Source organism: Equus asinus, chromosome 6, assembly GCF_041296235.1.
Source record: "Equus asinus isolate D_3611 breed Donkey chromosome 6, EquAss-T2T_v2, whole genome shotgun sequence".
NCBI classification, from domain to species: Eukaryota; Metazoa; Chordata; class Mammalia; order Perissodactyla; family Equidae; genus Equus; species Equus asinus.
This window is the reverse complement of record NC_091795.1, coordinates 16,167,364-16,194,215: the sequence shown is the minus strand read 5'-3', so window position 1 is coordinate 16,194,215 and position 26,852 is coordinate 16,167,364. Positions and strand designations below refer to the sequence as shown.

General features: G+C 42.0%; 1 long non-coding RNA gene across 2 annotated transcripts; it reads right to left on the bottom strand.

Moving 5' to 3' along the window:
• Nucleotides 1–5,588: 5,588 nt before the first annotated feature.
• Nucleotides 5,589–20,806, bottom strand: LOC139045486 (uncharacterized). 2 transcript variants are annotated; one of them, XR_011503860.1, is made up of 4 exons: nt 20,639–20,806; nt 20,208–20,308; nt 15,228–17,891; nt 5,589–5,715 (listed from the first exon to the last, which is right to left on the bottom strand). It is a non-coding gene; the product is annotated as an uncharacterized lncRNA (long non-coding RNA). The 2 variants fall into 2 exon arrangements; XR_011503859.1 differs by lacking the exon at nt 5,589–5,715 and having other exon boundaries at nt 13,997–16,747; nt 17,611–17,891; nt 20,639–20,797.
• Nucleotides 20,807–26,852: the final 6,046 nt, after the last annotated feature.

Below are 26,852 nucleotides of genomic sequence, written 5' to 3'. Positions count from 1 at the left end.
TGCTGTTTGAATATGGGCTCTTTAAGGTGACTTAGGTACCTCCCAGTGTGCCACAGCCATGGTCACACCTCGGGATGCTGCCCACCTGTATCCAGGCTTAGGTCCCCACTCTCTAAAAAGGTTGACAGCTTAACACTTTTCAAATGAAAAAGACCAAAAAGTCTCCCATAGGAACTGTAAATGTGTATTTTCCTGATGTGTGTCCCAGATGTGCCTCCTGGACTCCCCAGTCTCCTCTCTTGTCTCTCCCAAACTTGTATTTGACCATCAGTCACACCAGAAAAAGAAGACTCTCCCTTGCTAGTCTGTAGGCTCCCTGAGGCCAGGCACTGGGCCTTTTTGTACGTCTGTGTCTCATCAGGGTCAAGCCCATGCCTGGCCCAGAGTCTGTACTCAATAAAGTTGTGGGTTGAAAGCTTTTATGCCCTAGCTGTGCCCTCCATTCCTTCCACGCTTGTCTTTTGTAGCTGCCAGAATCCTTCCTCTCTCTTTCTTCTTTAAACTTCTGCCAGAGTATTTAATAATGCATTTAAAATTTTAATTGTTAATGTGTTCTCCTTTCATTATTAATTAGAAAAAGGATAGAAGACAGAAGGGCCTATGTAGAGACTGATGGCATTGTTCAGAGATCAGACAAGCTTCTGTTTGAACCTTGCTGTATTAGTTATCTATTGCTATGTAACCAATTATCCCAAATTGACTCAAAACAACAAATATCTCTTATCGACACTTTCAGTGAGGCAGGAATTTGAGAATGATTCCTCAAATGGTGGTTCTAGCTCAGAATCTCTCATATAGTTGCAGTCAAGATGTCAGCTGGTGCTGCTGTCATCTGAAGGCTTGACTGGGGCTGGAGGATTCACTTCCAAGATGGTTCACCCATGTGGCTGTTGATAGGAGGCTTCAGTTCCTCGCCATGTGAGTTTCTTCACAGATTGCTTGAGTGTTCTCATGACATGGCAGCTAACTTCTCCAAGAGCAAGCAATCCAAGAGAGAGAAGGCAGAAGCCACATGCCTTTTATGATCTAGCCTTGGAAGTGATATATAATCATTTCTGTGGTATTTTCTTGGTCCCACAGACAATCCTGGTTCAGTATGGGAGGCTGGAACTACAGAAGGGCATGAATACCAGGAAGCAGGGTTCATTGGAGGCCATCTTGGAGGCTGGTTACCACACCTACTTACCTGTCTTTGTGCAAGTTACTTAATCTCTCTGGGCCTCTGTTCCCTCATTTACAAACAATAATACTTCCCTCACAGGGAAGTTCCCTCCCCCGCACTCCAAAATTACCCAGGACTCTTCTAGGATGCCAGTTGTAGCCTCCCTCTCTGAAACCCTCCAATCCTCTGCTCCCATCCTCCCCTCTTCCTACTCCTTCCTCCACACCAGGGGGAATATTTTCTAACTTGACAGGAATGAGAGTGGGCTCCATTCTTCAAATCTCACTTCTCCCAAACATAATGTCTATGCTTTGGTCCTCTGCATTCCCCTGGGACCCAGGATTTGGAATCTAAAAGTCAGGAAGAAACTTGCTGGTATTTTTCCCCCCTATCCTGTCATATTCCTGACCATATCAGGGCTGATCATTCACTTGGGAGGAACACCAGGAAAGCAAAACAAAATTCATTATTTAAGAAATCTTATTTCACCAGGGAGTTAAACAGAGGATAAAATACAGTTTCAGAAGAGTGGCTTCAAACTCTGACTGGCTCCCTGGAAGAGGTGACAGTCAAGTGCAAATGAGAATTACCTGCTGTATTAGCTTCCTAGGGCTGCCCCAACAAAGCACCACAAGCTGAGTGGCTTAAAAACACAGACATTTATTGTCTCACTATTCTAGAGGCTAGAAGACAAAATCAAAGTGGGGCAGCACCGTGCTCCCTCTGAAGGCTCTGGGGGAGTCAGCCTTCCCTGCCTCTTCCCAGCTTCTGCTGTTTCTTAGCTTGCAGCTGCATAGCTCCAGTCTCTGCCTCCATCACAACACGGCATTCTACCTGTGTATTGTGTCTTCACATGGCTGTCTTCTCATAAGGACACCAGTCATATCGGATTAGAAGCCCGTCCTACTCCAGTATGACCTAATTACAACTGCAATGACCCTATTTCCAAATAAAGTCCCATTCTGAAGTACTGGGGGCTGACTTCAACAAGTCTTTTTTGCAGGGGACTCAATTCAGCCCATAATACTTGGGAAGGGACTGGAGAAGGCCCTGGGTTATGTAATGACTCCTTGGGTAGAAAGCGCCTGTGTAAACTCGTAGGTGTAAAACATTTCCGCCCCTGCTGCCAACAGAGATTGGGCCTAGAGGTGGGATGAGCCAGTGGGTGGGTGGCTCCCAGCAGTTGTGGGAAAAGGGATAAGGAGGCTGTGGGATTTGGGTGACCCATAGTGAATGAAAGACAATAGTTAGACTAAGAAAGAAAGATGATCCCTAATGGAAACTGGGACAAGAAGGGAATAAAGAACAAAGAAATGAGCGTGTTTAGATTCCCAGGTACTCTTCTAGGTCAAAATACTTGAAAAATAATATAATTAGTTAGAATGGCAGGGAGAGGGGAGCCCAAGCAGAGGCTTCTGTTGTTGGTATATGTGCTAGCTATGGAAACAGACTTCCAGGACCATGTTCTTGGAAACTTCTGGAGATGGGGTGTGTTGTCAGGGAAGAGTGCAGAGAAACATCTGACCACTTTGGAAAGGATCAATGGAACAACTTTTTCCATGGCCGAAGGCAAAGATGGGGGCCTGTGGGCCCTGCCTAGAGCCCTGCTCTGCTAATTCTCATGGTCTCATCTCCTTCTCCAAGTAGTTTAAACCATTTGAGGTCTGTTTGGCTTCAATCAAAGCTCGCAGGCTTTGCTTTTGACTTAGCATATAACTCCGATGTCAGGCAATACCCGCATTTTGTTCCATTTGGTTTTGCTATTTTAAAAATTCACTCCTCATCGTCAAAGTGACACTTACTATCTCGTGACCAACTAAAGGCAGACAGATTAAAAACACAACCAAAGGCAGATTTTCCGCCGACTGCTTTAGACAGCCATTTGGGCAAGCTTGCAGAGATGTTGTCTGTGCCTGTGAGTGTCAGAAATATTTTCAAATTCATCCAATCTTTCGTCAATTACTGGAGTGTCTGCTACGTGCCGTAAGATTAAATATTCCGCCTTTCTTAGGAAAATACTCACCTGGCTTGAAAACTTTAAATTTGTGACATCTTTAGGTAGATGTTTTCGTTCAAAGTACTTTTGTCTTAATGTATTTCTTTCCCTTCAACCTAACCCCTTTTCTCTCTCACTTAAAAAAAAAAAAAAATTTAACAGAGATAATAAAAAGATTCATTCTAAATTAGAAGTGAAATTTCCTCTTCCAAACTCAGTATTAAGAAAAATATTATCAGCCAGGATCCTTAGATTAATGAAGGAAAGTCATGTGCTTGTTCAAAAAACTTGCTCTTGTCGTAGAGATGGCCTTCTCACTTTGAAGAGACCACCAACACATTTGTTTTGTTTTATTTTTAAAGAGGGTCATAGGATGAATCTCAAAAACATTATGTTGAACAAAAGACGCCAGACACAAAAGAGTACATCTATATGAAATTCTAGAAGAATCAAAACCAATCTACCATGACAAAAAGCAGATCACTGTGGCCTGGGGCTGGAGTATGGGGTAGAATTGACTGCAGAAAGCCTACAGGGGACTTTTTAGGAGAATGGAAATGTTCTATATCATGATTGTGACAGTGGTTAATACACAGATGTATACATTTGTCAAAACTCATCAAATTATATATTTATTTATACATAAATTTTACCTCAATAAAATTGATTTACAAACAAGGACATAAATGCAATCTGGAGCTAGGGTCTGAATGGATAGGAATTCTCAAGGCAATCTGAATATTTACATTTCTTTTTTGTTTCTGCTTTTTCTTTAAAGAGCTTTATCGAGATATAATTTATGTACCATAAAATTCACCTATTTTAAGTGTACAATTCAGTAACTTTTAGCAAACGTACAGAGTCATGCAACCACTACCACAATTCAATGTTAGAGCATTTCCATCACCCCAGTAAAATCCCTTATACTCATTTGCAGTCAATCCCCATTGGAGCACATATTTTATTGCGACTTTTGAGGAAGTGATCTAAGCGATTGCTTGAAGTCGGCTGAGCTCATTTGCCAGGGACAACACGGAAGACTCCAGTCACTGTGGGCTTGGTCTTTCAGGGGCCCCCAGGAAGGCAGGCTCTTCATTTGTGCATTAATTCTTTTTGCAAGTGCAGTCACTGGCACGTTCTCTGTGCTCGTCCATGGACCCTAAGTGGACGGGCATAAGGAAGCCTATGGTTGTCCTTCAGGCACGTCCTGCCGCCCTCTGTGACCCGAGCTCTGCCAGGCACAGGGCAGCAGAGCCCCCTTACCCCAGCTGCCCCTACCCAGCCCACCTGCTTCCCTTCTGTGCCCAGGCTGCTGCTAGACAGGGCTCAAGTGCGCAGCCTCTGCTCCTGCCAGCTGTCTGGGAGCAGGTCCAGGAGGAGCCTATCCTGCCGGTCAGCTGTTGCTGGAAGCAGTGACAAGAGCAGGGCTGCATATCCCCAGAGTAACACAAATAAGTGGAGAGAACACAAGAATGATCATGGTAGACTTGGAACGAAAATTAGCCCCACTTTGGACAACAGTCATGTTTAATCTGGAAAGGCTGACACATACCCAGAAATATGTGGTAACGCTGCAACCTTAATCTGTGGAAACCAAGGGTAAAAAGCTAGCAGGAAGCTGGAGGACAACCTGGATCTATCCTCCGTGCTTCCATAGAAGGCCAAAGGGAAGGGCAGAGCTCAGGATTGGCTTTCTATGTGCCTCCCCAGGCTGTACTGATGGAATTTAGCAATGAACAGAATAAACACAGTTTATCCAGGCAGAGACCATCACAGATCTGAGCGTGTTACAGCTCCTTCACAGGAGACAGAGAGCTGAGGCTCTGTGTAAGGGAGTCTGCAGCTGGTTTGCAGATCTGAGCTGCGGAGCAGGCCATGGGGCTGGAGTGCATTGAGAGCAGTGTGACAGGCTGGTTGCCCCTGCGCGCTGCTTTAGTATTACAGACATGTCTTTACAATTTTACAGTGTCAAGGCTGTGTTAAGTGTACCAGTAAGTTGCCCAGGCGCTCCTTGGCTCAGCAAGTTGCTTGTATATATCTACCAGTGTATGTTGGGTCACTGCTATCAAGGCTGGCTATATCATTTCCAGGCCCCAGTGCAAGACGAAAAATGTGGATGCCATTGTTATTAGGGAGGAAAATGGTTTTTTCCTTTCTTTTGTGTTCTCTGTTTCTCTTTCAACTTCATAAGGTGTTTTTTAATTTGCTATTTAATGTCGTATTCCTTCAGGCATAGGAATTTTCATGGGTCAAGTGCAGACCCTCATAGAAGCCCAGGGCCCGACCCACAGTTCAGAGCACAGGGCAAATGTGCCTGATCTTGACTGTCCCTGAGCCCCAGCCCAGCCCCCAGCAGGGGTGGAGGGCAGCAATGCCTGCTAAGTGGGGGGGGGGGGGAGGTGGGGGGTGAAGGGAGCAGGGGGGGGGGTTGGGGGGGGCGCGTGGTGGTGGGTGGGAAATCCAGCCTGGGGTGGCTGGGAGGCGTCAGGAGGTGGGACCGAATATGATTCAAGGCTCCAAGCTCCTGGTACATTTCCGTTGTTCCACGAGACTTCACCTGCAAACACAGATTCAAAAATCAAATTGTTAAGAGTTTTAGGATGGCAACCCAGAACACTAAGCCCCGAGCAGTGGGCCGTCTTCTGAGCATGTGGCCCTGTGTGGTCACACGCTGGTCTGCAGTCTATGTAGCTGGCCTTGCTTGCTATTTACCCTCCCACTGTCCAACCTCCCACTGGCAGGATTTGCATCCAAATGTGCCAGGAGCCCCTGGGGTGAGCTGCAAGCAGAAGGTTCTGGAAAGGAGCTGGGTTGGTGTTGACTTTCCTACTCCCTCTTTGGAAAGCTCAATCTGTTTAAATCGAATTCTCCTTTCTATACAACGGACAGGTAAATAGCTTCCTTTCAGAGATGTTGTGAGGGTCTAATGAAATAAGAAGAGACATATGTTCAAATTTCTGGTTTTATTATTTTTGAGTCTCTAACATGAGGCAAAGTGCCTAAAATTGGGAGAAAAATTCTCTGTGCCCGTGCTCCCTAAGCCATTTCTGTGGGCAGTGCCAGCCGTGTGCAACATTTTGATTCAACGATGCTTATCTTCTGGGTCTCCTTTTCCTTTCCTACATGACCTTTCCTCCAACTCATAGCACACCGCTTCCCCTGCTGCTGGCGATCTCGGTCCGAGTCATTCCACCTGGACTGCACGCCCCAGGCAGTGACCTATGGCTCAGATTCGCCTGACTCTCATCAAAACGTACCTGCTTAGTGCCCCATCTGCTTAAGGCTCTGCGAGGCCTTCAGGGAGACTATGTCGTAATGTAATTTGAGTTAATTTTCCACTGCTTTAGCAGACTGTAGACACTGATGATATTTGCAAGTGAGCAGATAACTTTAATGCTTAATGGAAGAGTAAGTCAGCTAGGAGTTTCAGAACCTTTAGGGCCAGTTGGGGAGATATTAATGAATAGCTGAGGACCCTGCATAATAGAGTTATGAATAAAGCCGGCCTGCCTTTGGGGTAGAAGGACCTTCATCCCACAGAATAGCTGTAACATGACTCCACTGAGTACCTCGAGAGCTTCTGGGCCAGATGTACAATTTCTAGGCCTGGAAGCTGAATTTGGCTCTCTGACAGGCCTTCTTTGGTTGGCATTGCTTGGTTTTAAAAATCTGAACCCAGATGCAATTAAATAGGGTCAGCATCTGTGGTTCACAGGAGGCCCCACCCTCCCTATTGTCTGAACGCCTCCCTCTGGGCTGAGTCATTAGTCCACATCCTCATTTTAGAGATGAGAAGTTGGTTTGGTTGACAGAAAGGCCAAGGCCAGAGGGCCTGGCCCCAGCAGGGTTCTGCCCTCGCCCCTCCGATCCTTCGTCAATTTCTTGCATGTTGGCCTAGATGCGCCTTCACCGCCAACAGCCAGTACCTGGAGTCTACCTGGCTTGGTGTATTAGTTTCCACAAGGCTGTGATAAACTGGCTGGCTTAAAACAAAAGAAAGTTCTTCTCTCACAGTTAAGGAGTTTGAAAGTCTGAAATCAAAGTGTTGGCAGGGTTGGTTCATTCTGGAGGCTCTGACGGAGAAACTGTTCCATGCCTCTCCTAGCTTCTGCTGGGCTGCTGGCGATCCTTGGTGTGCCTTGGCTTGTACATGCTTCACTTCAACGTCTGCCTCTGTCTTCACACAGCATTCTCCCTGATGTGTGTGCGTGTCTATCTGTTTTCACTTCTTTTCTTTTGTGAGGAAGATAGGCCCTAAGCTAACATCTGTTGCCAATCTTCCTCTGTTTTCTGTGGGATGCCATGACAGCATGGTTGACGAGTGGTGCTAGGTCTGCGCCCAGGATCTGAACCTGTGAACCCTGGGCCACTGAAGCAGAGTGTGTGAACTTAACCACTAGGCCACTGGGCTAGCCCCTGTTTTCACTTCTTATAAGGATATCAGTCGTTGGAGCAGGGCCCACCTAATTCAGTATTACCTCATTTAAGCTGATTGCATCTGCAAAGACCCTCTTTCCAAATAAGGCCATAAGTTTCCAGTGGACATGAATTTTATGGCGAGTGTGCAAGCCAGTAGACCTGAGCTAAAGAAGAATGCAGAATGTCCAGGAATTTATATCTCTGCAATTCCTTTGCAAGGAAGGAGGTATGAATACTCCACCACTGGCTACATAATTTGTAGGGCCCAGAGCAAAATGAAAATGTAGGGCCCCTTGTTAAAAAATTATTAAGAATTTCAAGATATTGAGATCAGAACACTTAAACTAAGCATGGGGCCCTTCCGAGTGTGGAGCCCCATATGACTGTGGACTCCCATGAACTTGGCCCTGCCCTTGCCTCTGAGCAGGACAACTCAGAGGGGACACGTGCACTGTCTCCACTGCTCCCTGGGGGCTCACACCAAAGATACCCTCTGTGATAATGCACACTTTTTGGCCTCCCTCCCTTCCTAGTCCCACTTCTTCCCTCCCTGATTGGTTATTCACTTCCTAATAAATCCCTTTTGCCCAAATCCCATCTCAGGTCTACTTCTGGGAACTGAATGTCAGACAGGCAGGGACAGCTCTGCTCTAGTTGGAGACCATTGAAAAGGCCATTGCTGAGGTGACGTGCTTTTATGTGGGGAAAGCTAGTGCTGCCATTCCGTTTCTCCATATAAAGAGAACTTCCAAAATAGATCTTAATGATGCACAAGGAGACTCTTGGAAAGATAAAGTAGATGTATTTTACCTATTCCTCCCACTAAGTATAGCTAAAAGCCATGGGAATTATATATAAAACAATGTCTGGGAATTTATATTCAGAGTCTTCTTATGACTCTGAAAGTTGGAGAGGAGAAGGCAAACTAGCTGGGGCTTCAGGATCCAAGGAATGACGTGGTAGTGAGTTCCCTGGACTTTTTTCCCCCCATACATCCTGGATAGGGGGCAGAAGAAGCTGGAAACCTGGAAATTCCAATGGTGCAGACACAAAAATCTCCCCCCAAAACAGAATGAAACAAACTTCAATGAAGCCTGCTCTTTCTTGCCAAAGGACCAGGAAAGAGACAGCCTGCAAGACAGGAGACTTTTAGACGGTAACTGCTCTCCTCCAGCTAAATACCACAGAAAAAGCCTGTGGCCCCACTCCTGTCTATTCCAGCAAATGCTGAGTGGGAAGCCTAGACTTCTACCCTCACCAGGTATAAAGAGGTGCCCCAACTCCCCTGCCCAGGTGGTGTTACAGAGAGTCAGGATGTTCACTATTGCCCAGCAATAACAAGGCCACTCCCCGATGGTGTCAGTGGAGGCCATCTGAGGAGCAGAAAATGACAAGCTCCTACTTCACCCAGCCAGGGAGGGACAGCCCAGTGGGGAACCAGAATTTCCACCCACCCCCAGGAGTAATGAGGAGCCCCATCACCCTGAGTGTCAAAGGAGGCCAAGTGGGGAACCTGGACTCTCCCCTTACCTGGCAGTAACAAGGTGGCAACCTCACTTCTGCCAGGGTGATGTCAAAAGAAGCCAACTAGAACAAAAGGTTTAAATAAGATCCAGAGTCCCACAACATAGTACCCAAAATGTTCAGGATTCAACAAAAAATCACTTATTATATCAAGAACCAGAAAGATCTCAAATTGAACGAAAAAAGACAACGGATGCCAACACCAAGATGACAGAGATGTTATGAGCTATCTGCTAAAGATTTTAAAGCAACCATGATAAAAAGGCCTCAATGAGTAACTACGGACATGCTTGAAGAAACGAAAAAGTAGAAATTTTCAGTAGAAAAACAGACCGTTTCAGCAAAGAAATAAAAGATATAAAGAAGAACCAAATGGAAATTTTATACCTGAAAAGTACAATAACCAAAAATGTAATAGATAGGCTCAACATCAAAATGGATGAAATGGAGGAAAAAATGTGTGAACTTGAATATAGAACAATGCAAATCACTCAATTTGAGCAATAGAGAAAATAGGCTGAAAAAAATCAACTGAGCCTCTGGAACCTTTGGGACTATAACAAAGGATTCAATATTTATCTCAGTGGGTTCCCAGAATGAGAGGAGAAAGAGAGCAGAGCTAAAAAAGTCCTGGAAGAAATAATGGCTGAAAACTTCCCAAATTTGGCAAGAGATGTAAAACTAAAGATTAAAGAAGCTGAGTAAACCCTAAATAAAACTAACATAGAGAAATCCATACCAAAACACACTATGGCCAAAACCTGAAAACTAAAGAGAAAGATAAAAAATCTTGAAAGCAGCCAGAAAGAAACATCTCATGTACGGGGGGAAAACAATTTGAATGACAGGAGATTTCTCATTAGAAACCATGGAGGTCAGAAGGAAGTGGCACAATATGTTTCAAGTACTGAAAGAAAAGAGCTGTTAACCCAGAATCCTATATCCAGTGAAAATATTCTTAAAACGCGAAGAAGAAATCAAGACATTTTCAGACGAAGGAAAGCTAAAGAATTTGTTGCCAGCAGACCTCATCTAAAATAATTAATAAAGTTCTCTAAACAGAAAGAAAAAGATAAAAGAAAGACTCTTGGAAAAGCAGGAAGGAAGAAAGAACACAGTTAGCAAAAATACAATATATTCTCCTTTTCCTCTTGATTTTTATAAATTATGTTTGATGAGGAAACAAAAATTGTAACATTATCTGATGTGGTTCTAAATGTTTGTAGAGAAAATATTTGAGAAAATTACATTATTAACAGGAGAGGGTAAAGGGCCATAAAGGGAAATAGATTTCTGTGCTTCCCTCAGTTGGTAAAATGAGAACAGAACATGGTGACAATTTATGTATATAATATAATACCTAGAGCAACCACTACAAAAAGCTATAAAAAGAGATACACTCAAAAGCGTTATAGAGAAATCAAAACAGAATTCTAAAAAATATACAAGTAACCCAAAGGAAGTCAGGAAAAAGAGAAACAGAGAAATGAAAAACAAAAAACCAGGAAACAAGAAATAAATGGCAGACAATTCTTAAGATATACCACGTTAACACTAATCAAAAGAAACCTGAGCAAATTAGTTTGCAAGGGCTGCTGCAACAAAATACCATATGGCAGGTGGCTTGAACACCAGGAATTTATCTTCTTACAGTTCTGGAAGCCGGAAGTCTAAGATTAAGATGTCAGCAGGGCCATGCTCCCTCTGAAGGTGCTAAGGAAGGATCCGTTCCAGGATTCTCTCTTAGCTTGTGATGGGTCCTTGGCTTATGGCAGCATAATTCCAGTCTCACATGGTGTTCTCCCTGTGTACATGTCTGTCTCCAAATTTCCTCTTCCTATAAGGGAATCAGTTATATTGGACTACAGTCCCACCCTACTCCAGTATGACCTCATCTTAACTAATTACATCAGCAGCAACTCTGTTTCCAAATAAGATCACATTCTAAAGTACTGGGAATCAGGATTTCAACTTCATTTTGGGGGACACTATTCAACCCATTACACTGGAATAGCCATATTAACTTCAGAAAAAGCAGACTTCAAAGCGAGGAAAATTAGCAGGGGTAAAGAGGAGCATTACATAATGATAAAAGGGTCAATTCTCAAAGAAGACGTTAACAGTCCTTAGTGTGTATGTATCTAACAACAGAACATCAAAGTATATGAGGCAAAAACTGATAGAATTGCAAAGAAAAAAAGACAAATCCATTATTATAGCTGGAAACTTCAATACCTCTCTATTAGTATTTGACAGATCCAGCAGGCAGAAAATCAGTAAGGAAAGAGTTGAACTGAACAGCACCATCAGTTAGCTGGATCTAATTGAACTTTTAGAATACTTCATCCAACAACAACGGCATACACATTCTTCATAAGCTCAGTTGGAACGTTCACTAAGATAGGCCACATTCTAGGCCATAAAATATGCTTTAACAAATCTAATAGACCAGAAACCATACAAAGTATATCAGATCACAATGAAATGAAATTAAAAGTCAGTAACAGAAAGATTGCTGGAAAAAAAATCTCCAAATCTTTGAGGATTAAACAACACACTTCTGAACAGCATATGGGCCAAAGAAGAAGTCTCAAGAGAAATTTAAACGTATCTTGAACTAAATGAAAATGAAGTACAACTTATCAAAATTTGAGGGATGTAGCAAAAGCAGTGTTTAGGGGAAATTTATAGCATTGAGTGCATGTATTAGAAAACAAGAGAGATCTAAAATTAATAATCCAAGGGACTTGAGAGCAAGGAAAATTACTGGAAACAGAGAGAGTATTATATAACAAAAGGGCCAATCCACCAAGAAGACATAGTAATCCTAAATGTGTATGCACCAAACAACCAAGCTGCAAAATATGTGAATGAGAACTGAAAGGAGAAATAGACAAATCCATAATTATAGCTGGAAAAATCAATACCTCTTTGTCAACAATGGATTGAACAACTAGACAGAAAATCAGCAAAACTTTAGAAGTACTCAACACCATCAGCCAGGAAGATCTGCCTGATGTTTATAGAAAACAGCACACAAGAGGAGAATACGCACTCTTTTCAAGTGCCTACAATACATGTGCCAAGATAGACCACATCCTTGGCTATAAAACAAACCTCCACAAACTTACAGGAACTGAAATGATAGAGTGCGTGCCTCAACAGCAATAGAATCAAACTAGAAATTAATAATAGAAAGATAACAGGAAATTTTCTAAATATTTGGAAACTAAGCAATGTACTTTTAAATAATCCATAGGTAAAAGAGGAACTCTCAAGGGAAATTAAAAAATACATTGGGTTGAATGACAATACAACTCAAAATTTGTGGAACACATCTAAAGCAGTGCTGAGAAGGAAATGTATAGTACTAAATGCAAACATTAGACAAGACGAAATGCCTCAAATCAATAATCTAAGTTCCCACCTCAAGAACCTAGAAAGAGAAGATCAAAACAACTGAAGCAAGTAGAAGGAAGGAAATAATAAAGATCAGAGTAGAAATCAATGAAATTGGAACAGAAAAAAAAATAGAGAAAATCAATGAAACAAAGAGCTGTTTCTTTGAAAAGATCAAAAAAATTTGAAACCTCTGGCAAGACAGACAAGGGAAAAAAAGAGATAAGACACAAACTACCATTATCAGAAAGGAAACAGACAATATCATTATAGACCTTGTACATATTAAAAGAATAGCAAGAGAATACTACGAACAATTCTACCCACATAAATTTGACAACTTAGATGAAAATGTAACTGGCACAATTCACATTTATAAGACAGCTCATATGAATAGCCCTATAAATATTACGAAATCTAATTAATAATTTAAAAATGCCCCCCCCGACAAAGAAATAATCAGTCCCAAAGAATTATACCAAAAGCTTATGGATTTAACACCAGTTCTACACATTCCATGCGGGAAAGCAGAAGGGGAGGGAACACTTCCCAATTCGTTTTATGAAGCTAGTATTACCCTGATACTAAAATCAAACAAAGACATATAAAAAAAAAAGTTTAGACCAATATCCCTTATGAAAATAGATGCAAAAATCCTTAACACAACATTAGGAAAGAGAATTCGACAATATATAAAAAGAATTATCCAACACAACGAGGTAAGGTTCATTCTAGGGAGGCAAGACTGGGTCAGCATCCAAAGATCGATTCAAGAAGTCCACCATCATACCAGGGTAAAGGAGAAAAATCACAAGATCGTATCCACGGAAGCAGAAAAAGCATTTAATATTCAATTCATGATAAAATCTCTCAGAAAACTGGGAACATAGAGAAACTTCAACTGGATAAAGAACATCTACAAAACCTTAAAGCTTAGATTATACTTAATGGTGAAAGATCGAATGCTTTCCCCCTAAGATCAGTAATAAGGCAAGGATGTCCACTTTTACTCAGGCTAGTGCTAGGAGACTATCCAGTGTAATCAAGCAAGAAAAGGAAATAAAAGGCACACCGATCAGAAATAAAGAAAGAAAACCACCCCTATTTGCAGAAGACATGTTTGTCTATAAGGAAAACCCCAAGGAACCCACCAAAAAAATAAACACAAAAAACTTCTATAACTAGTAAGTGAGTTTAGCAAGATTGGAGGATGCAGAACAACATGAAAAATCACTTGTATATCTAGATCCAAGCAATAAACACATGGAGACTAAAATTTAAAACGCATTATCATTTGCAATCTTTTTTTTTTTTTTAAAAGAAATACGTAGACGTAAATCTAACACAACACGTCTAGGACATGCATATTGAAAACTACAAAATGCTCCTAGTTGATTCTTCCTTTTCAAATTGTTTTAGGTACTCAGTCCCTTCTTTCCATATACATTTTAGAATAAACACTCATACGTTGCTGGTGGGGACGTAAAATGGTATAGCAGAAAAACAGTGTGGCAGTTTCTTAAAAGACTACACCACCACGCAACCCAGCAGTCGTACTCACAGATATTTTTCCTAGGGGGATGAAAACATATGTTCACACAAAAATGTAGACGGCATGATTACGGCAATTTTATTCATTATAGCTCCAAACTGGAAACAACCCAGATGTCCCTCAGTAGAGGAATGGTTAAGTAAACTGTGGTATATCCACACCATAGAATTCAATGAAAAGGAATAAACTATGGATACACTCAAGAACTGGGATATATCTCCAGGGAATTATGCTGTGGGATAAAAGCCAATCCCAAAAGGTTACATACTGCACGATTCCATTAATATAACATTCTCGAAATGGCAAAATTGTAGAAATGGAGAAGAGAGCAGTAGTTGGCAGAGAGGGAAGTAGGTGTGGCTATGAAGGCTCAACACGAAGGATCCTTGTGGTGATGGAGACGTTCTGTATCTTGACTGTATCCATGTCAATACCATGGTTTTTAAATTGTGCTATGGTTTTGCAAGGTGTTACCTTTGAGGGAAACTGGGTAACGGGTACACGGAATCTAACCGTTTTATGTCTTACAACCCCGCTTGTGAATCTATAATTATCTCAAAATAAAAAGTTTATTTAAAATAAAAAGAAAGGATGACCCAGGGGCTCTTCAATAATGTTCCACTCCAGGCTTTATTTTAATATCCTTGATTTTTCTTTTTTTCGCCTTTGCAGCAATTACCACAATTGATCTGTGCCTTTCTAGACAGGGATTTCAATAGGAAAGAGGTAAGAAGTAGACCTTAAAGAAAGAAGCCTATTCTTGATAAGAAAAAGACCCCACCCAATATTTGTGAAAACACATGCCTCCCAGGTTTTCAACTACTCCATAAAATTTGGGAGTTGCAAGACCTTGTCAGTGTCCGTCTTATCCCTGGTGTTGGCACCTGGTCTGGCCCTCCGAGTTCTCCTCCACCAGTTCAGGGTAAGGAATGTTCTCTGCTTCTCTGTGACAGTGGCCAAACTCCCACAGAGCCTGATAGTTTCATACTGCATCCACTCTAGCCTAATGGGCCAACAGTGAACTCTGGGCTTCTTGTGAGGTGGTTGGCTTCTGTGTCATGAAGAATTTCTACGTCAAGTTCACCTTCCTGTGCCTCAGCACGAGATCACTACCTTCACATTGTTCTGACCATGGGGTGTCAGGGTTGGGACTGCACCGTGAAGGTCAGCCTTACCTCATGCGTGCTGATGGCGTTCCTGTGTACTGTAGGCTGCTCCTTCATGTTTCTGGAGATTGCAGAACTTGAACTCAGTCATGAAGGCTATCCACTCTCCCGGGAGCATATTTCACAATGGCCACCATTAGCTTCTCTTTGTGCCTTTGAGTCTCTTGAGCCTTTTCTATGGCAGCAGCCTGCATCAAATCAAAGAGACTGCTCCTCTGGAGGCCAAGAGGTGGGTCTCAGGCTGCATTTGTCTCACTGTAGTAATACTCCTTTCGGTCTTTGGACCTTCCTGACCTATTTCCTTATTTAAATCTCTTGGAAAGCAGAGAATGGGATTGGATTTCTGCAAGAGTGAGCACGAGTTTTTCTTTTCTGGGCATCACCTTGCGTCTGATAGTGTTTGCAAACATCTTGGGTCTTGTGCTCTACATCCTCATCTCCAAAACGCTCTAGAACAACTGAGGGCCTGATGCATGTGTCCTGTCCTTCCGAGGAGGTAGCATGCGGGCACTGCGAAGTCATAAAACAGCATTCTCAAACTGAGATCCCAGACAATTGTGAATTTATGAGAAATTAAAATTCTTGTGTTTTTATTTCAACAATAACCTAACAAAAATGCTAATGTAACCACTTTGGAGATCATCTGGATGACCCCTTATGAAGCTTTGGCACTGATTGTGGTGTCCTTGGGTGCCATGTAGCTTTAATCATTTTAGGCTCAGGAGAAAAGAGCAAAGGAGGATAGAATATGTAAACAGTGTATTCTTCCAAAGTAAAGGCCAAATGATGCCATGGCTTGAAGAAAATTTCACAATAGTTCAAAGGGAGAGAATGACGGGAGAACTGAGTCATCAAATAGAATGCCGTGCTCTGGAAAATTATAGTCCAGGTGTGAGCAGCAATTTAGATCCAGCAAACTGGTATTATCCATCACATTGAATTAATAATGTCAATTATTAATGAGCAAAAGTAATCAAAATTTAATAATGATGTATACTGATTAAAATGTATTGGATTCATTGTTTTGCTTGTTTCAAATCTCTAAAATTATTTGCATAAGGAGTTTATATCTAGTTCTAAGTTTGTGTATTTAAGTAATTTTTTTGTTATAATTTTATTTTATTTTTTATTTTGTTGAGGTCATATTGGTTTATAACATTGTGTAATTTCAGGCGTACATTATTATATATCAGTTTTGGTATAGACTGTGTTGGAAGTCCACAACAATGCTTTTCCTTTAAGCATAATGCTGTCATAGAATAATTTTTGAACTGGAAAGTTCCTCAGAGATTAAGTGGAGAGGAAACTGAAGCCCCAAGAGATTAAAGGACTTTTCCAAGGTCAGACAGCTAATCCTCAGCACGGCTGTGAAAGCACCAGGTCCCCTGGTGTCCAGCCCAGGCCCCCTTCCAAGGCACGGCTGTTCAGAAAAGTGATCCAGGAAGGTAGATTATTCAGCCCCAAATGATGGACGGAGATGTCTTCTCTGAAACAGAGGCTGGGAGTTTTGCCTTTTCTTTTGCAGGCCGCTGACACAGAATACATCAACGATAGGCCAGACGTAATTGAAAAACAAGAAGAGAAGTTTAGAGACAAGATTGAACGTCAGTCCCCACCCTCCCCCAGCAACCCCGCCAACGCCAGTGTTACCATCTACTTTGCCTCCGTCACATTTGAATAAGTGCAGAAGGTCACAGATGATGTGCTGAAGTGCTATTTTTAACATTTCTAAATGGGTGCCACAGATTGTATGCATTAGAAAATAGACTACACAATGATTCTCTTCTGGAAGGTTCTCTTCTGCTTTAAAAATAGATCCACTTCTCTGAGGGCATCATCACTGCAGGCTGATATATTCTGAAATTTAACTTGACGTTTTTTAACCTCTAGTAGATAGTGAAATGATAGATTTTCAAGCTTTGAACTTGTGCTGTTTGTAGATGAAACCCATCTGAAATATTCTAATGTAACGTACATTTCATTGGGTTTAGCTACCCGCAAATGATGCAGGAATGTCCCCAGGTAATTTCCAGTTTACCCAGTGGTACCTTCCAAATGCTTACATATAGTCAATTACTAAACGATATCGGCCATTTCTACAGTTTCATTTCCCCTGTGCTGGCTCTGTCTACTGCCCCATCATCTCCACTGCCCAGCTTTCCTTAGGCCCACTCCTGCCCTGCTCCCTGCTGCTGATGCTGCTGTTTCTCTGAGACCCCCACTTCTCCCATCTTGGCCAGGACCCCTGCCTCTGCACCCTCCTCCATGGTACCTGTATGGCCCCCGCCTCCCAGAATTCTGCAGTTAAAGGATCTATAACCTCTTTTCAGATGAATCAGTGTGGACAGTGGAATGGCATTAACTTTTTCTTCCCCTCAGGGCTGTTAGTTACCTTGTGAAGCTCCCTAATCAGGAATATGCTCTCTGTATCCACTGGGGCTTCTTCACCCTGAGTCCGTTGACCTCGCAGCAGGCTAAGGCTGGAACTCAGGAAGTCTATCAGTTTGGAGGGGAAAAAAACTACATCTTCATTTTCACTATCCTCAGACCGAAAATCTGCGTTTCCCTCCATTATGAAAGTAGGCAGCAAACACAATAGGAGCAGCAAATCAATGATTCCACCAGAGCAGAAACCTTTGGTATTGTCGTTGAGGGGACCATTGTCGCAGGTACCTGCAAACAGTGTTTATACTCACCATTACTTTAAAATCACAATAATTATCAGACCTGCCACTAGATGTTGTTATTTAAAGTGTTAATAAGGAAGCACACGTATTACTGTAGCACAAGTTTTTTAAAAAATATTTTCAGAACTGTATTTCAATATAATTGGTTTCCTTCACAATTTTATGTATTTTATTTTATTCATTTAAGAGCATTTTTTTCTGAGAAGGAGTCTGTGGCTTTCCCAGACCTCCAAAGGGGTCCATGGCACAAAATGTTCCAGAGACTCTGCCTAGGAGGTTAATTAACATAAGGGCTGTTAGAAATTACTTTTCTCCCATGTAATCAGAGCTGTTCCTGTTAGGAGACTTGCTCTTGCATTACTGGGGCACAAGAATCAGAAGACCCGGCAGTCTAATACTTGCCAACTAGACCAAGGTCTTGGACCCCCCTTGGTCTTCCTTTTACAAAGGACATTATCGCCTGGCTCAACCAGAAGCCTGGCTGGTCCTGTAGCCAGGACATTGCCATGTTGGCTTTGGAATGACCCTTTCTGGCAAGATGTGCGTCATAGGTCAAATTGTCTCCTCCACAATAATATGATGAAGTCCTCACCCCTGGTACCTGTGAATGTGACCTTTTTGGAAGTAGGGTCTTTGCAGATATAATCAACTTAAGAAGAGGTCATCCTGGAGTCTAATCCGATATGACTGGTGTCCTTATAAGAAGAGGAGAAGGGACACACAGGGAGAACGCCGTGTGATGACAGAAGTGGAGACTGGAATGAGGCAGCTGCAAGCCAAGGGACACCGAGGGCTGCCGGCAACCACCAGAAGCCAGGGGGAGGCAAGGAAAGATTTTCCCCCACGATTCAGAGGGAGCGTGGCCCTGCTGACTCCTGGTTTCAGACTTCTAGCCTCCAGAATTGTGAGAGAACAGATTTCTGTTGTTTGAAACCACCAAGATTGTGGTACTTTGTTAGTGCAGCCCTAAGAAACGAATCCAGTGTGTATCAGAGTGCCTAATAAGGAGAGAGTGGGAGCCTCGCTGAGTCACAAAACTGGTTGTGTGACTTTTGGGACCTAGTTGCTAATAAAGCTTGTACATGTGGCAGAATCTGGTCTGAGCCTAACACTGATTGTTACATGCCATCTGGCTGTGAGATTGCGGGGAAGGAAATATATAGCAGCCTCCCACTTCCAACTGGCGGAGCCTAGCGATACCCAAAATAGGGGCACAATTGTTGGGCCTAGGGATTAGCTTAGCTCAGTTGAAAACAGAATGTCTCTCTCTCCTTTTTTGTGTTACACTCGGCTGAAGCTGCCCTCATTGCGCAAACGCTTCAAGTGAAACGGTCTCCTTCCATTTTTGCTCATCACCTCTTCTTTCCCTGGGGCTCAAACAGAAGTCCAGGGAAGGCTGAGCGGGGACCAAACTCACTGGCAAAATCTATGCTGGTTCCAGCTTTGTCTCCCTCTTCCTTAGGTTGAGTTCCCTCCCAGGGAAAGATCAGTCCCTTATAAGAGCCTGAGTCAGGACCCTCTTCTCTATCAACACCATAGTCTTGTTTACCCAGAGAAGTCAAACAGTACTAGGGCACCAATTCAGACAGCCATTTTAGAAGACGCTTTGAGCTCTGAGGCAGAAGCATCCTGGGACCTTGAACTTCTTACCTCCCTGGTGTGGACACTCAAGGCAGGGATGGTGAAGGGTGGGAATCAGAAGGGACAGGGACATCTCAGTGCTTGGAGCTACCACTCCTCCCCTCTTAAGGCCCCATTGCCTTCTCGCTTGGCTCCAAATCTCCCTATGACCAAGACAGTCCTTCCTTCCCCGGAGGCCTCTGCCTTCTGCTCCTGCCTAGAAATGTGTCCTAAAGTCTGCTCCTGCTTCCGTATATTCATATATATATATATAGCCTTTAAAACACACTAGAGCCTTCGTAAGAGCCACCCAATCTTTCAGTAAATAGTTTCTCCCAGACCAAATGCAAAGTCAAATATTGACCTGCATAAATTTATGCTCATGTAACCTAATCTTCAAACGTCAGAAAAAGAGCCTTCAACCTTCTCCTCCATTCCAGAGAGAGATACTATGCAGCTCTTTCGGTCTCACACAAAATCTTCTTCAAAACGTCTAGTCCTGCCCCACAAATCAAGTTTTCAGTTGTAGAAAAAACTCTTGCTCAAAATGTCTCTGAGCCAGCTCCTCATGTTATTAAACTACCCTGCTTCTTCTGCTAGTTTTGGCCAGTGAACTAGCTCCCATTTATTGATTGATTGAGATATAATTCATATACCATAAGTGTACAGTTCAGGGGCCGACCTGGTGGCATAGTGGTTAAGTTCGCCCGCTTTGCTTCAGTGGCCTGGGGTTTGTGGGTTCAGATCCCGGGTGCAGATGTACACGCCACTCATCAAGCCATGCTGTGGCAGCATCCCACATACAAAATAGAGGAAGATTGGAACAGACGTTAGTTCAGGGCCAATCTTCCTTGCCAAAAAAAAAAGATTCATTAAAGTGTACAATTCATTAATTTTTAGTATAGTCACAGAATTGTCCAATCATCACCACCTCTCTAACTCCAGAACATTTTCATCACCCCAAAGAGAAACCCCATGCCCATTAGCAGTTATTCATTCTCCCCTCTCCCCAGCCCCCAGCAACTACTAATTTAGTTTCTGTCCCTACGGATTTGTCTGCTCCTTTATTTTTTTCAACCCTTTTCCAATCTCAAGAATCCAACCCAGATCTACCGAATTAGCACTTCTTCAGTGAAGGCCTGCTGTGGGGGAGACCCTCTGCTCTGAAAGGCCAGCCATGTTAAGTCCTCTTTCCTCAGAATGTGGAGAAGAGGGTCAGGCGGCCACACAGATCCCCAGGGGAGGCTGGGCGTCAGGGCTTAAGGAGGCGTGGCAGCAGAGAGTGTGAAGAACACCCGGTCCTCTGACTTTGCAGACTTACGCCACACAGGCTTCATTAGCACAAGGCTTCCATAACCATGGAGAATGTTTGCCGAGCTCACGAGCCTTTGCTTCTAATTTCTGGAGAGCTGCTGCAGGCAGTTGCTAGCTTTCCATGCAAACAGAAACAAACTTAAATGTCCACTGAATGGCTGGAAATTTGATTCTCTTGGGCACAGTCCGCTTGGGCCCCACCTGTCCTCACACCAAGCATTTGCTGGATCTGGTGCTGCCCAATTGCCATCATCCGTGTCCTCCTTCATGGCAGGGCTGTTATTACACCACCAGCTAACTAAAGTCCTGCAGGATGAAAATAGTTTTAAAGATATCTTTGGAGAATACAACTTCGCCTTAAAATATACAAAATAGGCATATTCATTTCACTAAGATTTTTTCTAAACTAACCTACAGTAATTCTAAATATACTTTTAATTCCGAAAGTATAATATGCATTTTCAAATAATAATATGAAAGAGCATTTGTTTGTTGCTTTTAAGTAAAATACAGAACAATTTTCAGCAGAGTTTTTTTCTTTTCTTAGTACCTACTACTAGTATGTAAATAGTAAAGATTTTTCTCTTGGTATTTCTTTATTCATTTCATTTTCTTTATGCACTTTCATATCATGTCCTCATTTATAATCTCTCATAACAATTTATGCATTTTATACTTATTGATATTTACCACATTAGAAGTTAAAATCAGAAACTTTAAAAAATATTTAATTCATTTAAAAATAACAATAAACTCATTATATGTTAACATAAACATATTTTTAAGAAAAATGTCTATTTTCTAAAACAAAAATTTTAGTGAGAAGAGTGGCATTGTTTTACATTTTTGAAAATCTCTTTAATGACTGTCTCAATAGAAAACAGCTGGATTCTCATACCTACTTTTTAAAATAACAGCTTTATTGAGATATATTTCACAAACCATTCCATTCCCCCATTTAAAGTGTACAATTCAATGGTTTCCATTATATTCACAGAGTTGTGCAACCGTCACCACTATTAATTGTAAGACATTTTCACTACCCCAGAAAGAAACCCTGTGCCCATGAGCATTCACACCTTATTTCTTCTTACCCTCCACCCCCAGGGCCCTGCCCTAGGCAACTGCCAGTCTACATTCTGTCTCTGTGGATTTGCCTCTTCTGGACATTTCATGAGATGGAATTATACCAGATGTGGTCCTTTGTGACTGACTTCTTTCACACAGCATAATGTTTTCAAGGTTTATCTATTTTGTAGTATGTTTCAGTAACTCCTTTCTTTTAATTGCTGAATAATATCCCATTGTATGCATATACCACATTATATTTATCCGTTCATCAATTGATGGACATTTGGCCATATCTCCACTTTTTGACTATTATGAATAATGCTGCTATGCACATTCTTGTATGAGTTTTTGTATAGATATATATATTTCATTTCTTTGGGTGTATGCCTAGGAGTGTAATTGCTGGGTCATATGGTAACTCTGTGTTTGACATTTTGAGGACCTGCCAGATTGTTTTCCACAGTCTATTTCATATTCTACCAGCAACGTTTGTGGGTTCCAATTTGTCCACATCCTCTCCAACACTTGTAATTATCTGTCTTCTTTATTGTTGCCATCCCAGTGAGTGTGAGGGACTATCTTACTGTGGTTTCAAGAAAACAACTGGGGCCAGCCCCGTGGCTGAGTGTTTAGGTTCGTGCACTTCCCTTCCATGGCCCAGGGTTTCGCTGGTTTGGATCCTGGGCGTGGACATGGTACCACTTGTCAGGCCACGTTGAGGCAGCGTCCCACTTGCCACAACTAGAAGGACCCACAACTAAAATATACAACTATGTACTGTGGGGATTTGGGGAGAAAAAGCAGAAGAAAAAAGAAAATGACTGACAGTATTTGTTACTCGTGATAAAATTTATGATCTCAGGTGAAAATCAGAATTTTGGAAGATTAGTGTCTACCACTATGAACTTGACAGCTTCCCAACACCTGCATATTTTCCTGATGAGACTGATGACAACATTAACAACTGCAATTGTTTTAAATATTATGTCCTGAATTGTGTCACTATTTGGAACTTCTGTATACCTCAGTGAATCAATATTTTCCAAATGACCAAAACATGATATTACAAAATTCTGCATGGGCAAAAGAGACCATTCAAAGACAGACAAATGGATTTAATATAACAGAGAACAAAAAGTACACTGCTATGGTTTTTGATTTCACATTACAATTAACCCTTAAGAAACTACCACTGGCAGCGGCTGGCCCGGTGGCGCAGCAGTGAAGTTTGGCCGTTCTGCTTCCGTGGCCCGGGGTTTGCTGGTTTGGATCCCAGGTGCAGACATGGCACTGCTTGGCACGCCATGCTGTGGTAGGCATCCCACGTATAAAGTAGAGGAAAATGGGCATGGATGTTAGCTCAGGGCCAGTCTTCCTCAGCCAAAAGAGGAGGATTGGCAGCGGATGTTAGCTCAGGGCTAATCTTCCTCAAAAAAAAGAAGAAAAAAAAGAAACTGCCACTGACAGAGTTTGGGAGTTACATCAAAGAATATCCACAGTTATCTGACAAGGCTATTAAAATATTCTTCTCTTTTCCAACTACGTATCTGTGTGATGACAGATTTTCTTCATATTTCAGTCAGACAGACTGAATGCAGAAGTAGATATGAGAGAGAGTTCCAATTCCAGAATGGCAGCATTGTGAGCTCCACAGGCTCAGGTGAAATGAGCACAAGAGATGAAACTATAATAAAACAACAATGTAAATTCTCTGGAAATTGTCCTAAGGGCATACATTGAATGAAGAAATATTTATTCAAGAAAACCTACCAAAACTTGGTAAGAAGAGGGAGAGTCTGGGGTGCTTGGGCCCTAACTCCCTCCTCCCTGCCCCAGCTCAGCTTGACAGAAGCTCCACTCAGACAGGTATGGTGAGAAGATGGGGCTCCGTCAAGAGAGGGACTCCTAGTCAGTAGATACAACATCTCACAGGGAGAAGCAGGCTGCTAGCGTTTCTCGCCCCCTCCAATGCCCAGTTGGAGAGGCTAAATTCCTAGGGAGTGTGGACAACAGTTTGGGGGCTCTCTTCCTCCACTCAGACCTCACTCATAAGGTGGAGGCTTTATCCCAGGTGAAATAGGGTGAGAATACTGGGATCCTGGTCACTCTCACCCTGGCTTACTTGTAGGGTGGACGTTCCACATCAGGAAAGGCAAGCCAAGAAGACCAGAAGCTGCCACCCCCATCCCGTGCCAGGAGTATGGTGGCTCAGAGATTCTCCCAGGGGTAGAAGCAGTCCATAACAACAGAGCCCTCTAAATCTGTCCTCAGAAGAACTGAATTTATTTGTTCAGTTGCAATGAAACTGTAGGTCAGTCTGGGGAGTACTGCCATCTTAATATTTAGTCTCCCAGTCCTTGTACGTAGGATGTCTTTCTACTTAATTAGGTCTTCTTTAATTTCTTTCAACAATGCTATGTAGTTTTTACACTTTGAGAACTGCTGCTTTATGGAAGTTATAAGTAAACGTCATAGATGACCTCTTTAGAATTATCTTGTTTCCTTCTCCTAAACTCGTTCAGCTGTCACTGCTCAATCTTAAAAAATCATACTCCCCTGAAGTACAAGTTTGATGGGGAGAAGCAATCATTTCTAAAGTTTTATCCTGGTCTTGTAAGTCTAATTTTAGCACGTTTTCACACAACTCTGATGACCATACATGGCTTCAAGCTGGTTTTAATTTGTAATGCCTTACTTAAATTACGACATTTGTAGCTTTCTTGAAAATGACAGCTTTTTGGATGGAGAGACACAAATACAGAGAAGGAGGCCAGATCACCTAAATAGGGAAACTTTAGGAGCTCGTCATCTTTTCTAAGTCTTTAGTGATGAGAGCATATGTACAGAGTCCTTTTGGCCATGAAGAGTGTTCATTTTAATCTCCCTATCCTTGGGTCTACCCCAAATGGTACTGGCTCTAAGATTCAGGAGATTTAAACTGCAAAGTCCTTGTTGTCTTGAGAAAAAGTGTAAAGAGTTATGATCTTCCTGTTCTGACTAGAACTTAGAACATGTGAGCACATAGTCCATACCCATGTAATGGGATGATAATATCATTAAGAACGATAACGATGAGATTAACAAGGAAGCGAAAATTGCTAGGTGCAAAAGAATGCCATCTTGGCCACCCTTCTTTGAGTGGTAAAACATCTAAGACAACATATTCTGAACTATGACATATAAGCAAATTCATCTAATTCTTATCAAAATCAAGAACATTCTTTCTTTGGCTGCCTAGGTGAAGAATATAATTAACCTATTCAAGAAACTTGAATAGGTAGTTAATACATCTGTTTTTGGAGTCCCTTAGATTATTCTTCCTCCTTCCCTAAACCGTGATTTGGGTTTTCCTTGGTTTTGTCTGCTGGGCCCACCAGCCTTGGTAGCACGTGCTGGCTGGCACTAGGCAACGGATGTCTTGAGGCCCTTAGTGAAATAATATAGGTGCTGAGGACACGGGATGAGTGGGCCCATCTGCATATACACATAACTGTCAGTGGCCCAAATACCATAAAAGTTTTTCTCAGAGAATACTTACTAATTATCACCAAGTGTCAAGACACCAGTTAGGGCTTTTTAAACTAATACAAGAGATTTTACAAAGAGTAATGTGGCTTTGGAATAGTTTTGAGGAGGTGGGACTTACAGGTAGGTTCATTGAAAAACATCAACATGAAACTTCCAGTTGTGTCTAAAATGCAGGAAAAGGGCAATATTAACATAGCGCTTATTATCTGTCATCATAATTATTACAATAATTACATATACATTTGCTAAATTCTGTAGTAGGTGGTATAGGAAGCAAGCAAACCGGATAGAGTCACTGACTTAGGTCATGTGGTAGATAAGTCCAAAGACAGGCTCTTAAAGGCTGTTTCTTAATCTTGAGGAACATATGGACTCTTTCGAAGAAAAAGAAGACAACTACTATGGTCTTACATTATTTTTATTATAACGTTTCTTAAATCCACCAATATAAAGCTAGCAATAAACTAACTCCTCATGCTTATAACTTATACAATTTTAAAACCAAAAGAAATTTATAAGATAAACACACAAAGACCATGAAATGTAGTAAAATTCAAGTGGACATCTACCACGATATGCTACTGTTCTGCTGAGCCCACCTACAACTTGCAGTGAGGGTATGTTCTGACTGCTCCTACTGCAGCCTCTGTTACTATATGTGTGTATGTGACATGATGACTTCATTTTCCCACCACCATTTGGCCTTTACTTGGCAGAATGCATCCTTTCATATTCATGGTATTTCCAAGTTCTTGTCTAATTATTTGAGACGTTTAATTTCTGACACTGATACATCAATAAACACATATAAACATGGTCACTCAAATCCCATTAGCTAACAGGACATCATTCAAATATTCATGAATCAATCAAGAATATAGTCATATAGTTTAAAAGGAAGATCAACATGGAAATGAAAACACAAAATTACAAATTTTCATAGAGCATTCACAGACATCCAAAAATAAATAGAAGGAATACAGGATTGGGAGTCTAGTGTGAGAAACATTGCCATTGGTTATTCTTTGATGCATTAAAAAATGTGTTGGTCTCTTTTATGTTTAGAGACAGCTAAGTGTTGGACACTCAAAAGGCAAGATGAGTGGGGCTGGGGGAGAGGACCCCAGCAGTCAGCTCAATGTGTGAATGCAGCACCAGAGGCAGGTGCTCTGGAGACTGGTAGGAAGCTTTACAAAGTAGGTGACATCAGTACTGGGCCTTAATGGATGAGGAAAAATTCTCCAGGTGGAGAATAAGAGAGGAGAACTCAAGGCAGAGAGATCAATGTCCCTGAACTGAGTGTTTGTATGTTTGCAATTCTCTGTCATTATAGTAAGTCAAATAAGCAACAGTGAGTGCCTGCTTTGAGTTTAGCTCCATAGGGGGCACAATGAAGTTCACGTTTCTGTCTTTG